Genomic DNA, 14,770 nt, shown 5'->3' with positions numbered 1-14,770 from the left:
TAGGGTTCAGTGTGATAAAGAAAAGATAGCAAAAGGTTATCACCAATCCAAATGCCCCCTGCCACTTACCATAAAGCAACACACTCCCGGCTGTCGTTGATAAGAGCCTCACTGACAGCAGTGAGCATCTACAGGCACAGATGAAAAGGGACAAAACACACACACACACACGCACACACACGCAGGCATGCATGCATGCACGCACACAACACACGCACATTAAGCATGGAGAAGAAGTTGAACAGTGTTGACCCCAAGCGCTCAAGGACCAACTCTTCCACGTAACCGCCCTCCTTAACTCCTCCTGTCTCAACAAAGGAAACATATGCAGCAAAGCCAGAACAAAGGAAACAGACTTCCTTTAAAAACACACACACACACACACACACACACACACACACACACGAACACGCACACGCACGCACACACACACACACACACACACACGCACGCACGCACACGCACGCACGCACGCACGCACACACACACACACACACACACACACACACACACACACACACACACACACACACACACACACACACACACACACACAGCCCTAACAAAATACAGGCTACTAGCCCAGTGAGTTTCATCACAGCTGGCTCTCAGCTGTTATCACAAATAAGTTCATGAAAGGAGGAGCTAAGTTGAATCTACCGGCCCTTATCATTTTTTTCCAACATTCTTCTGCCACTTGAAGTTTCTTCCCAGCCTGGGCCATGGGATGTTTCCAAATGTCGCAGCTGTGTGTTTGAATTTGAATTTCACAATTTGAGCCCCTCCCTCTGTCAATGAAAGGGTGATCAGCGCTTTTGGTTTCACCTTTGTGAAAAACTAAACATACTTACTTTTGTTTCATCTGCTACATTTTGTCTGCAGTTAGTTTTTTTTCACAAGGCTAACTTTGTGTTCTGTATAGTATGACTTACATTTTGATGAGGCAATGAATCAATACACAGAGTTATTACACAGTGGGCAATTGCACTGCTCTCATTTTGGGAGGATTTTGTTAACAGTTACATTTGTGTGTTAACGTGCACACACGCACGCACAGACACACACACACACACACACATACACACACACGCACACACACACAGAAGCTCGACCGCTTTGGTCTTAGGTGCTTCCTCGTCTTGGGTGCTTCAGGGTTACCCTGCGTGCGTTCTCCTGCCCGATCACCTCACGTGGTGAACCACTCTTCCCTGTGATCTGTGAGCCTCATGAGGAAGTCAATATGAATCGGGCGTACGTGCGTTCCGAGGCGAGCTGACACCCTCTCGCTTGCCTGTCCCGTGGCGAGATGTAAAGTAGTTGACCGCACCGCACGCACGGCCGTGCGTGCGGTGCGGTCAACTACTTTACATCTCGACAGGGGTGATTCAGCGGGTGAATCACCTAATGGTTCACGCGTCGGCCCGTTTACGACCCGGTGCTTCGGGACCTCACTGATGAGGGATTTACAGCAGCCATTCCGTTTACAATCGCACCCGATCATCCTTTTATTTCCCTGTTTGCTTTGTCAGCGTGCGCACCGGTGATCCCAGTGAGAAGGGGAAGTGACTGGTGGGAAGCGGGCTGATGCTAGAGGGGGGCCGCAGGGGGGGGGGGTCTTGATCCCGAGAAGGAGCACCCTATAGAGACCTTTGGGTTCGACCGACTGGGCCCACCCCGAGAGCGATGGCGAGCTCAGCCTCTCGCCACGCCGCGGCAGCTAGGAGCTCGGAGCCGGACGCAGACGTGTGTACTCGGAGAACGAGTGTTTTCTTTAGTACTGATTACCTCAGCAAAAAACATTTCAGCTTCATCGAGTCATTCATGGGTTCAGTCATGGGTGTGTACATGCGGTTTTATGGATGGACGGACGGACCCAACCAAATCGGGTTTACAATACACATAGAGAGTAGAGAGCGACCAGTGGTCCAAATATATTCACGTAATAAGCTGTTCGACTCTAGGCATATTGCTGCAATATCTGGAACCCCACCCTCAGAGAAACATTTGCTTATCAGTGATGATAAGCAAAAAAACACTAAACAAACCCAATCAGGGTTGTAATCTAGAGAAAAAGGGCATCGGTATTGGGACTTCATATGTGGTTCGCTCCCGGATTAGAGGCTGATCTCTGCTTACGGTATCCTATGGCACGAATGAAATCAAAGAAACGAGAAGCACTGTATTTAGAGCCTAGGTTGTACCGCACCCTAAGGGTAGTGCCTCAGGGAACCATTGTGAAGCATCAGTGGTTATTTGGCCCGACGGAACGGGAGACCTGAAATCTGCACCTAGGGCTGAGTCCCAGGCTCCCCTAGCCAATCACCTCCCTGACCTCCACACCAGGAAGCTCAGAATCCCAGCATTCCTGGTTTTGATGTCTGCACTATCCCTGTAAAGTCAGGCTCTACCCCCTGCTGTGGCTCCTCAAGGGTCTGAGAGAGAGAGAGAGAGAGGGAGAGAGAGGGAGAGAGAGGGAGAGAGAGAGAGAGAGACAGAGACAGAGACAGAGACAGAGAGAGTCGGAGAGTCTGAGAGGACTTGCAAAGAGGAGTGGGAGTTCCACACTCCAGTAGCCATGCACGGTCAGATGAGCCTGAGCCTCTGACCTTTCCACTCCCCTAAGACACACACACACACACACACACACACACACACACACACACACACACACACACAGACACACACACACACACACACACACACACACACACACACACACACACACACACACACACACACACACACACACACACACACAAACACATAATCGAACATGTCTCTACTTCCTTAGCCACACATTTTTTGGGGCGTCTCTCAGGAGAATGATGGCCGCGAACAAAGCGTCTGAATCTTCCGGAACAACCCAGGCCAAGTGGGTTTTCAACCCACTGCACCTTGCAGTACAGGGCTAGGTGTGTTTGTTGAAGGAAGAACTTCTGCCTCCTTTTAGCTGACTGTCATGTGACTGCTTGTGACTCATTTCAAATGTGAAATGCTGCCTCTTGACTTTTTCTAGACTTTCACTTCTCGTAAACGCTAGAGAAAGACCCTGATGTTACACCTCAAGAGAAAACTCCCCGTGTTTACCCTCTGTTTGCCTCGTATAATCTGTCCACAGACACTTTTGTTTTTCCTGTCCTCCCCCGTCTCTGTGTGCTGATTACACAGCGCTCTAAACGTAAGTGTTTTCCACCTACACTTGGCTAGGAACCAGCCGCTGGTAAACGCAGAAGGTTGTCCGCCAGCTGTTCTCAGAGCGGCGTTGCTGGTGTTAATTCCTTAAGGAGCCTGTAATTGTGGCTCCCTCATTCCTGGCTCGTGTAGACGGTGGCTGAATGACCGTCGAGGGACTCATGCATGATAACAGCGTTAAGGGCGGTGGGCGGGGGGCTTCCTGGAAACACTTTCTGTTGTGGTCTCTTCAGTGCTTGGCATGAGTCGCTTCTTCACGCTCCACAATGCATTCTTTCCCCACTCGGCGAGATGGAGGTGTAAATTCAAAGCCCTGGGACTCAAAGTCCCTTTATAGGATGGATGTCATCAGAGCAGAGTCTTGATAGATAATGGGGATGGTGTATGCTTTTGCAACAGGATTTCCTTTTTCATCATTTGCCCCTCAAGGCCCCAAATGTTTCTAAATCGTTTTTTTTGGTGTTTTATTTGATCACAGACTGTTTGACTAACACTCACCTGTGTCAATATTCGGTGCTTCCTATTTCCTTGTTCCCTCAGTGTGTTTGTTGTTGCGCGTCAAGGAGCCAGGAAGCAGAGAGGCTTGGAGCGTCTGGGTGGTTACGGGAACAATGAGGCTCATTTGTTTACATCCAGGAAAGGCTGTTGTGTGTTTGTTGATGGAGGGTTTCGAGTCGGGCTGAGTGAGGGTTTGAATGGCCGACCCCTACCCACTGCCAACCCACACACCCCTTTCTCCTGATGTAGAATTGGTCCCCTGTGTTTAGGGAAGATAGGTCTGTCTCTTGGTATTATCTGTGTTAGGATATCTGTGTGTGTGTGTGTGTGTGTGTGTGTGAGTACCCTACTACCGCTGATTTTGTGTTGTTTTTATTTGACCTAATTTATTGTTGTGTATCTCTGTGTGTGTATGCCTGTCTGTGTGTGTGTGTGTCTGTGTGTGTCTGTGTGTGTCCGTGGTGGTAGTGTTCAACCTGTCGGGATGGATTTACAGCGAGCCGCGTAGAGCAGGACCTGTGTTGTTATGATAATGACCCAGCATGGGAAGGTTATTGTGTCTATGTGTGTGTGTGTGTGTGTGTGTGTGTGTGTTGGGAGGGGGGGAGGGGGGGCATGGCTATGAATAGATTCCCACGATGGCTGTATTAAGGCCAATTCTTGCATTTGTCCGTAAACTAGCAGCAAAGTCTTTGCCACTTTTGGGTTATTGTGATGAAAATAGAAGACAACTAAATATTTAATAGAGTTGTTAAATGGTCTAATCAACACATGGAAATAAACTCAGGCGTAAGGTCCCATACCCATTGCCATGGCCCTGAACCAACGTCTTGCTCTCTCTGTCAGCCTATGTCTCAAACACAGACACGCAAACACACACAGACACGCACACACGCACTTAAAGTGGACAGATGGCCATCTGCTGCAGGTCAGAGGGGAGTCTGCTTGTAGATTACTGCAGTGTTTTTGCCGTCTTCTGGACACTGGCTTTGATTAAACACACAGACACAAACACAGATACTCAGCCACATACACAGACAGAGGGACACATACACACGCACACACTAGTCCTGGTATTGCATTTCATCAAACTCTAACAACTTAATCTCCGTAATAATTATGAGTAAACTGAAACAGTCAGTGAGTGCAATCATTTATTTTCTTGACTTTCCTTCTTTCGTCTTGTATGTCCTCTCTCTTTCGTAGGCTCTATGAGAGAACGCTCAGGATGATAGGCGGGTGTATGGCTAATGGTCGTGTTTCATGTGAAGTGAGCCCATGCACGATCAGCTGTTGACGTGATGAGACTGAGAGCCACTAAGCTCTGGCTCTGTTGTTAAAACCCCTTCCTAAAGCACATGCTTCTCAACGGGCCAAACCACATATTACTCCTGAAAGCATGGTTATAGAAATCCTTTTGATGTTGCCTTTGCCAAGAAATCCACAGTGGACCCACCAACTTAAAGCCCACCGACACGTTGAGACTTTTGCATTTTATTATTTGCTATCTGCTGAAACAAAGTCGTTCAAAATAAGATTTGTTGCCATTTAGGATTCACCCCAATAATCCACAATGAAAAGATGTGTTCTTTTAAGTTATTACGGCAATATATATTAGGCACGTTGTTTTCGACTCATCATAATTCATTCATTATCATACCAAAATCTTACTTATCAGAGCTAAGATTTAAGTATTAAAAGAAAGTCAAATTATTTTTGCAACTTTGATTTGATCTTAACAATGTTCTGATAAACAATACATTCACCATCATTCTTTCTCTTATCAGGTTGAAAAGAATAATCAATAACCTATGAGAAATTACCTATCGCGTGTGTGTGTGTGTGTGTGTGTGTGTGTGTGTGTGTGTGTGTGTGTGTGTGTGTGTGTGTGTGTGTGTGTGTGTGTGTGTGTGTGTGTGTGTGTGTGTGTGTGTGTGTGTGTGTGAGATGGGGAGGAGGTGTGGAGGATCATGCTTCTCACGGAGATTCCCTCAGCTGTGTGTATGAACAAAAAAAAAAGCTGCCTGGTCAGGAATGCCAACATTCCAGCACACACAAACACACACAATGGGGGAAGTGCACGATGCAGTGTGAGAAAAAAAAGGCGCGGCGATGAAACAATGACGGCGGCGTTGTGTGTCACACAGACACTCACGTTCCGCTCTTAAACACCGCCGCTGGACTCGTTTCAGACAGCCGCTTGGGTGTCGTTTGTGTTGTTTCAGTGTTGCTGCAGGTGTCTTAATTTGAACATCGACGTCAGCGTGTGTGACGTAGATCCATGCATGAATGACTGGATTAATATCTTTTTATAGCCATATAAACACAGGTAGGAGCCAGTTTGAGCCAGTATGTGCCAAACGCTGTCCCTCGCAAGTGCTGCCCTCCCAATCAATGCCCTTTTTCTCTAGACTACAACCCTGATTGGGTTTGTTTGTTTTGTGTTTTTTTTGCTTATCGTCACTGACATGTCTCGCTCATACAACAGCATCACGCGACACCATTCTTAGAAGAGGCTTGAGGCTCCTCCCACCAAACATTTTTCGTGGTCGACCGCGCTTTTGCTTTGCTTTATGGGCTCTGGTTTGTGCACAGGCTACCGGCCAGCGATGACTTCTGGTTGATGACTACCAGGCACTGGTTGGCCAGTGGTTGGCCATTATTGGCCACCAACAGTCAGTAGCTGTGGTAACAATCTTTCTTCTAGTCGATGTTGAACTATGGATAGCGTGTAAAAGCCACGCCAATAGCCTCGGTAACGATTGGTTAGTAGAACAAAATGTAGTCCACGCAGTTATTTTGCTTTTGAATGGTTGTTGTGGGTTCTGGATGAAGACGCATTTTAAGCATAGCCAGATGTTTTTTTTTACACAAAATAATATTCCAGTCCTAAGGAAACAGGATGGATAAACTGGGATGGACTGGAATGAACCTACGATAGACATGATGTGCGAACGAGAAGCAGAGCTGGCTCAGGTGGCACAAAACAGCAGATTGAGGCGGCACAGTTCACAATATGAATTCCCAGAATGCAACTGGGATGAGACCATGGACGCATCTAGAGCAAACATCGCATCAGGCTCACCGACTCAGTGACACAAGCAAGTTAGTAGGTCGTTTCTATTGCATCCACATGATTAATAGCTTTTTGATAGCAGAACACACACTGAGCTTTGAGAGGAAACGCCTGCCATCATCCCATGAGAGTATGCAGTTTAGATTCCAAAGAGGGCTGGGCCCTGTGGTGTATTCCAACCCTACCAGGGGGGGGGGGAAACAAGGTGAATACAATTATGCTGATGGTTGTCTGTGGCTACCTCGTTAGGTTTATATGATGAAGAACGGAGTCATATGGAGAACCGGCAATCACACAACATGGAGACATCGGACGGAACGGCTGTGGAACGGAACCCAGCTTCTACAAATTGAAAAGAGAGAGAGTCACATCATGGTCATTCAATGTCCATTGAAAATGGCAAAACGACAATGACATGAAGTGGGCCTCCCCCCAATGAACATTGCACCTGGCTTGTGGGTTAGCTGTACTGCCGTTGTGATGTTTATGGACACCTCTCTGTTTGAGGTAGACAGTAGGATGTCTTGTTGAATGCCACACCACTGCCTTTTATGAATGGAACATAGATCTGTCACACATTCCATCTCTTGCGACACACACACACACACACACATACACTACACGCACACACACGCACACGCACACACGCACACGCACACACACACGCACACACGCACACACGCACACACACACACACACACACACACACACACACACACACACACACACACACACACACACATACTGTACAGACACATACACACACTCACATGCACCCAAATCACAAGCTCCTTTGTAAGGAGACTAATTTAACACAATGATCCAAATTATTACACATCCCCATAGTGTTGAGACAAGTTGTGTGTGTGTGTTAACTATTCTAAAGTATCTAAAATATCCCCAGTTGCCTTGCAGACAACAGCTAGGAAACAGCTAGCATTCCAGCTGGCATTATGAACACTAATCAGCACAATTGGATTTTTGCAAACCTGCTGCAGTTAGCCTCTTGATTTAATCTGATGCAATCTCTTAATCCCCCACTACAAATACGCGTGCGCGCGCACACACACATACACACACCCACACACACACACACACACACACATGCACGCACTCGCACGGACGCACACAGAGACACCAATGGACAGGCTGTCCTTTTGAGTGTGATGTCATGCAGGGTTATTTCTGGGGTTTTGAGTTTATTAGGTGGCGTTTTGCTCACTTGCTTGGTATTCAGGGCTGGTCCAATGGAGGGCGTACTTTAGTGTGTGCCATGGGAAAATTAAACGAGAGTGCCTTTTCAAAAACTCACTAAGACAGTCTTCCCGTACATAACTCCTTTCCTGTCTGGGGATAGAAGCTATTGTCCTGGGATACTCAACCCCCAAAGAGACCCATACGGGGGCTGCCTGTGGTGTGTGAGTGTGTGTGTCTGTGTGTGTGTGTGTGTGCGTTTGTGGGTATGTGTGTGTGTGTGTGTGTTGTATTTAAGGGGAGGGGGGGGGGGGGGTGCGGCGGGGGATATGAGGACAGAGTGGGTCAGCTCTGCCGTCACTGTCTGGTGCTTTGGCTGGAGTGGGGTCATAACGTGTGTGTGTGTGTGTGTGTGTGTGTGTGTGTGTGTGTGTGTGTGTGTGTGTGTGTGTGGTTGTGCATGTCCATGCACGGTGATCCGGCCATCTGCCTGACAGCATTGTCGTGCAGACAATGGGGTGTGGGGCTCATCAAAGCCTCACCATGGTGAACTGGCCAATAGGAGTGTGGCTGCATCACACACACACACACACACACACACACACACACACACACACACACACACACACACACACACACACACACACACACACACACACACACACACACACACACACACACACACACACACACACACGCACACACATTGCAAGCCCACAAAGAATTTAAACACACAACCCCAATGCAAATGAAAATATTTTCCTTGGTATCTTTCAATGTTTGGCTGCTTTCTATTCCATGTTGGGTATACTGCATGAGCCATTAAGAAGTGACAGGAAGGTTTAGGCTATGAGGCAAGTGGGGGTCAAGGGTCAGCCCTTATCTACTCCTTTGGTTTTACAGGGCTATAATTCAATTTCAAAGAGTTTTCCTTTACTGGGAAATTGGCAGGAACTATAAGTAATATTATTAATGAACACTCCATAAAATGAAACATCTTGTGTTATCATATTATTATAGTTAATAATAGGCCTGTAGTTCAATTTCACAAACAAATATACACAAATATACACGTGCTTCATTCCAACAACCTGTATTGTAGGCTACTGCCATAAGTGTGTTTGCAGCTTATGGCACGACAGTAAGCAGAATTGTTCGGTGAAGTTGTTAATGGACATTATATCATGTCATTTCCAAACATTGTACAGAGGCTATGGAATCACTAGAAGCTAAAGCCGCTGGATTCACAGAACAGTTATTTAGCTTTCCACAATTATTTAAAAATCTGAGCATATTACTTTCTATTTATCGTTTGAGATTTTGAAACTAGTGTTAATTCAAAGTGAAAAGTGCCAACCCGATAGATGAAAGGATAGTCAAGTTACTTAGATTTGAACCCTTTTACTTTTAACAGCCAAGTCAACACCAAGTGATGTCAGTAGTGTCTGATGCTAATGATCACCTCGTCGGGGTGAGAGCTCTGGGCTGTTGTGCCAATGGGGGGGGGGGTTTGCTTTGCAAATATAAATTTTGGTGTGTGCGTGTGTGTGTGTTTTCACAGCGGGAGTGTACTGGCCTCTGACATTTGACATAACCCTGTGACAGTGATAAAACACTAATTTAAACAGGCGGAAGGAAAACAGCATGCGCACATCTTATCATATCTCCTGCAGGCATACACACACACACACACACACACACACACACACACATTCACACCCCTCCCCCAGACACATACACACATATAGAGACATCAATCTCCCCTATACATAAATCATCCCTGTGTCGCAAAATGTATGTGATTCAATTCTGTATTGGAACACGGACTTGGAGTACACACACACACACACACACACACACACACACACACACACACACACACACACACACACACACACACACACACACACACACAGACACACACACAGACCCACACACACACACACACACACACACACAGACACACACACAGACACACACACACACACACACACACACACACACACACACACACACACACACACACACTGAGAGTTTACAGCCAATTGAACCAAGCAACAGCTGCCTTCGTTGCCAAGTGACTCCTTTGTCAATGCAGTGGTATGCCGTTCATTTACCCCACCCTCCCTCCCCCCCAACCGACCACTGATGGTGCGGCCTCCATCACGCTTCTGCCTCACTGTTTCCGGCACCACTCCACACAAATCATGAACAGGGAGTCTTACCACTGGGACACAGAGGCTGATGTTTTGATTGGACCTCAGTAAAAAGACATCCAGTCTTTTGGTTGGGTGTACGTTCTCACCTTAGGGGGCACTGTAGGAGGTCTCTGTAACAGGACTGGGCTTCAATCATCCAACCTGTACGCCTGCTGAAGGGTCGGGGGGGGGGGGGGGGGGGGGGGGGGGTGGGGGGAGTGGGGGACGGGGGGGGGGAGGGGGTCTTAAGCAATTATCTATATATTTGATTTTGCTCTGACTGTTTATGCAAGACACACAAAACAAACTCTCTCACACACACACACACACATACACACACACACACACACACACACACACACACACACACACACACACACACACACACACACACACACACACACACACACACACACACACACACACACACAAATGCACACCCTAATCCCTCCTGAGTGGTAGCTTGCTGTGTGTTTGTGTGTGTTTTTGTGTGTGTGTGTGTGTGTGTGTGTGTGTGTGTCTGTGTTTGTGTGTGTGTGTGTGTGTGTGTGTGTGTGTGTGTGTGTGTGTGTGTGTGTGTGTGTGTGTGTGTGTGTGTGTGTGTGTGTGTGTGTGTAGCACTGGATCCTTGAAGCCCCCATAGGGGATATATCAAAAATGTGCACCAATAAAATCCAAGCAGGGGACAGACCGGTAATACCATGTGGGTTATGAGACTATGGCAATATTTGTGGAAAGAGGTCGTGGAAGGAGTGAGAGAGCCAGTGAGAAATAGAGAGAGAGAGAGAGAAAGAGAGAGAGAATGAGTATGAAACATACCATTCTGCAGGTACTGGACAACTGCTGAGTGCTTGTAATACAAGACTGTCCTCCTTCCTCTGTCGATTCATTTGGTCAGCATTGTTCCTTCCGGTGTGTGTGTGTGTGTGGGTTACTTTGAGGTCAGCATTGTCTTTGCCTGTGACTTTGACGGCTGCCTACGGTGTCAATGACCTCATACATCGGCGACGCTGAAATGGCCGAAGTGTTTTCATTGTCCATCGGGTTCATATCCGTACTAAGGGATCATGCTGAATAATATATACTAATATATACACAACCGCAGGTCAATGGAGCTAATATCAGTAGCCTGTTAGCTCTGATACTGGAACAGACATTCTGGGAGCAGCGAAAAAAAAAAGTATTGACTGATAAAAAGGAGCAAGTTTGGGGAGACAAGGGGTGAGGTGTGTGTGTGTGTGTGTGTGTGTGTGTGTGTGTGTGTGTGTGTGTGTGTGTGTGTGTGTGTGTGTGTGTGTGTGTGTGTGTGTGTGTGTGTGTGTGTGTGTGTGTGTGTGAGGGGGGCTGTGGTCGGAGAAAGTAGAGACTAACTAAGACAGTGAGGAAGAGCAATTGGGTGTGAGATTAGAGAGTGGAAAAGAGAGAGAATGAGAGGTTGGAGCAGAGAGCAGGATAGGTCAACAAACAAAGGGGAAGAAAACTTTTGGAATCGGAGGGAGCACATGTGTGAGAGACAGAGAGAGAGAGAGAGAGGGAGAGAGAGAGAGAGAGAGAGAGAGAGAGAGATGGGTGTGGAACAATATGTTCTCTGTTTGTCTGGACTGGCCCCCACAAACCCTCTACTCCTTTTCCTCCCTTTTCCCCGGCTACGTAATTGGAATCAGTCGTACCTTGCAGATGGATGTGTGTTTGTGTATGTGTGTGTGTGTGTGTGTGTGTGTTTGTGTGTGTGTGTGTGTGTGTGTGTGTGTGTGCGTGTGTGCATGCGTGAGTGAGTGTGTGTGTGCAAAGAAACCTACAAAGTAATTGAAATCATTCCTGGGTGGACCAGCTTCTCCAAGTGAGATGAAGTGCGGAGGGAGAGAGCGTGTGTGTGCAGTGCACGTGTGCACCCCGTCCATGTGTTTGTGTTACTGGAGGGCCTTAGAGAGCAGCCATGTGATGTGAAGTTTCAATCCCTGTGTTTCCTTTGGATGGAATATTTTTACATTTCTTTATTGATTTCACTGAAAGACTGGAAATAATCTATGACCAATTGGAGAAAAACAAATCCAATATAGAAAAGCTGTTAATCACTTCTTAGGACATTCTTGTAGATTGGAATGCTTGTGTCTATGTGTTTGTGTGTGTGTGTGTGTGTGTGTGTGTGTGTGTGTGTGTGTGTGTGTGTGTGTATGTGTGTGTGTGTGTGTGTGTGTGTGTGTGTGTGTGTGTGTGTCTGTGTTTGTGTGTGTGTGTGTGTGTGTGTCTTTGTGCGTGTGCATGTACGGTTGCATGGCCATGCTTTATTTTGTCCAGCCTACCTGTGTCTGCAGCTTAATTCACGCAGAATGTGAGTGTGTGTGCGATTGTGCACGTTGTCTATGTGTGTGTTTTATGAGGGCCCTGAAACTGAGGGAATATATTTGAGAGTGGTGCGACAATGATACAGACATATCTCTCTGGGACGTTGTGTTGTTCAAATCAATACTACATTAAGTTCTTTGGTTTCCAATGGCGGAGTAATATTGTTTGTGGTTCCGCCATTAAACATAGTTTAGTGTACAGGAAAGTAGAACACTAAAAGTCTGCTACTTTTGTGCATTTTAGACTAGGGTCCAGTACATTATCATTGTCACTGACAACAATAAGACTGGTACAAATACTTATGATTATCATAAAACACCACCAATGCAAGATACATGCCAAAAATTCCTATCAGACATACAGAAATTTAAAATTGCACAGAAGAGCATTTGATGTCACTCAGGCAGGAAGTACATTATGTAACGTCATCATTTGTGTTCTATGGCCAAAAGTCAAAGTTAATCAGAACAAAGATAACAAATTGGCATGGGTTGTGAAAATGGTGCGATCTTTTGCCAGTTTCGGCAACTTCAGAAAGAGTTCAATCCTACATTTGATGCGGTGAAACCAGAAATTATAGATTTTTCTTGAAAAGGTTGGCATCCTTTCGGTTCCTTGGCTATACCACACTTGCAGGGGCGACGCAAGGCGATAGCCTTGCGTGGTTGACTCCATCGTCGGTGTGTGAATGTGTGCATGAATGTGTAAATGGGAGGCAATATTGTGAAGCACTTTGAGTGGCCACTGGTTAGAAAAGCGCTCTATAAATGTAGTCCATTTACCATTTACAACACTGTTAATCCCTGTGTGGCCAGCAGGGCATGATGTACAGCCCTTTATATCTCCCACACATAACCAGTTGTAATCCCACACTCTGTGTTGTCTGCTGTTCAGGAGAGCCTTAGCTTCCTGCTATTATTCCTCAGTGATCTGCCTCTGGGTACTGGCGGTGAGCGCAGGCTATTTTTAGCCTGCCTGTCCAGCGAAACTCTCCACGCCTCAATTGTTACACAAGAAGGAATTAAATCATATATGATGGGATGGCAAATAACTGTGTGTGTGTGTGTGTGTGTGTGTGTGTGTGTGTGTGTGTGTGTGTGTGTGTGTGTGTGTGTGTGTGTCTACTGTAAATATGATTATGTACAATGAGGATTACCACAAAACATGACCTGCAGTGTGTACAGTGCAAGTGCATCCATGTCTTGTCTTTGTGTGTGTTTGTGTGTGTGTGTGTGTGTGTGTGTGTGTGTGTGTGTGTGGGTGTGCGTGTTTGCGTGAGTGTTTGGCTTTGTGCAAACACGTGTTGCGTCTGTCTAGCCACTTACATAAATTCACCAGACACATCTCCTTGTGTCGCGTGACACTACCTTTGCACTTGTTGTTTGTGTGCATACTCTACAGGACACTGTGTGTGTGTGTGTGTGTGTGTGTGTGTGTGTGTGTGTGTGTGTGTGTGTGTGTGTGTGTGTGTGTGTGTGTTGTGTGTGTGTGTGTGTGTGTGTGTTAATCGGCTTGTAGCCATGGCTAGCTGGTGCCGGGGCTCAGGTGAACAGGAGCTGGATTAGCATCAGGGTCACAAGGAAGCAAAGAGGCTTAGCTATAGCGCTAGCGAAAAACAAGCTGCATCCTCTCTCTCTCTCTCTCTCTCTCTCTCTCTCTCTCTCTCTCTCTCTCTCTCTCTCTCTCTCTCTCTCTCTCTCTCTCTCTCTCTCTCTCTCTCTCTCTGTCTCTCTCTCTCTCTCTCTCTCTCTCTCTCTCTCTCTCTCTCTGTCTCTCTCTGTCTCTCTGTCTATATCTCTGTTTCTGGCTATGTCTATTTCTTTGTCTGTCTGTGTCTCTATCTCTTACTCTCAGTGTGTCTGTGTGGTCCTCTCTTCCATCCCTCTCTCCTTTTCCCTACCTTGCTTTTTTGCACGCCCCCTTGAGACGCTACCTCTCCTCTCCTTTGTATCCCATTTTATTTTATCTGCCATGTGTGACTTAATCAGGGGCCTGGGTGAAATTACTAATTTACATAACATAATGAGAAAACACTCCTCCGAGGTGAACACCGTGTGTGTGTAAACGCTGTCATTGGCACTTGTGGATTGTTCTCAAGGATATGGCCCAGGCACCACTTACCAGCACTGAATATGGCAGCTGCCATGTGATGCATGGAAGAAAAGTCTCATGGATATCACGCCAAGTCGCAGATGCTACCTTCCTACGTTTTTATTCATGCAGTCCATGAATTGAGGTTCCTAGTTGTTCCTCCTCGCTGAGTGCC

At 46.7% G+C, this 14,770-nt stretch overlaps 1 protein-coding gene across 1 annotated transcript in view; it reads left to right on the top strand.

The window, feature by feature from the left end:
• ccdc85ca (coiled-coil domain containing 85C, a) overlaps positions 1-14,770 on the top strand; it is a 29,230-nt gene that overhangs the window by 5,799 nt on the left and 8,661 nt on the right. The window lies entirely within an intron of this gene.

This window comes from Gadus morhua, chromosome 5 (assembly GCF_902167405.1).
Source record: "Gadus morhua chromosome 5, gadMor3.0, whole genome shotgun sequence".
NCBI classification, from domain to species: domain Eukaryota; kingdom Metazoa; phylum Chordata; class Actinopteri; order Gadiformes; family Gadidae; genus Gadus; species Gadus morhua.
This window is presented reverse-complemented; position numbering and strand designations above follow the sequence as displayed.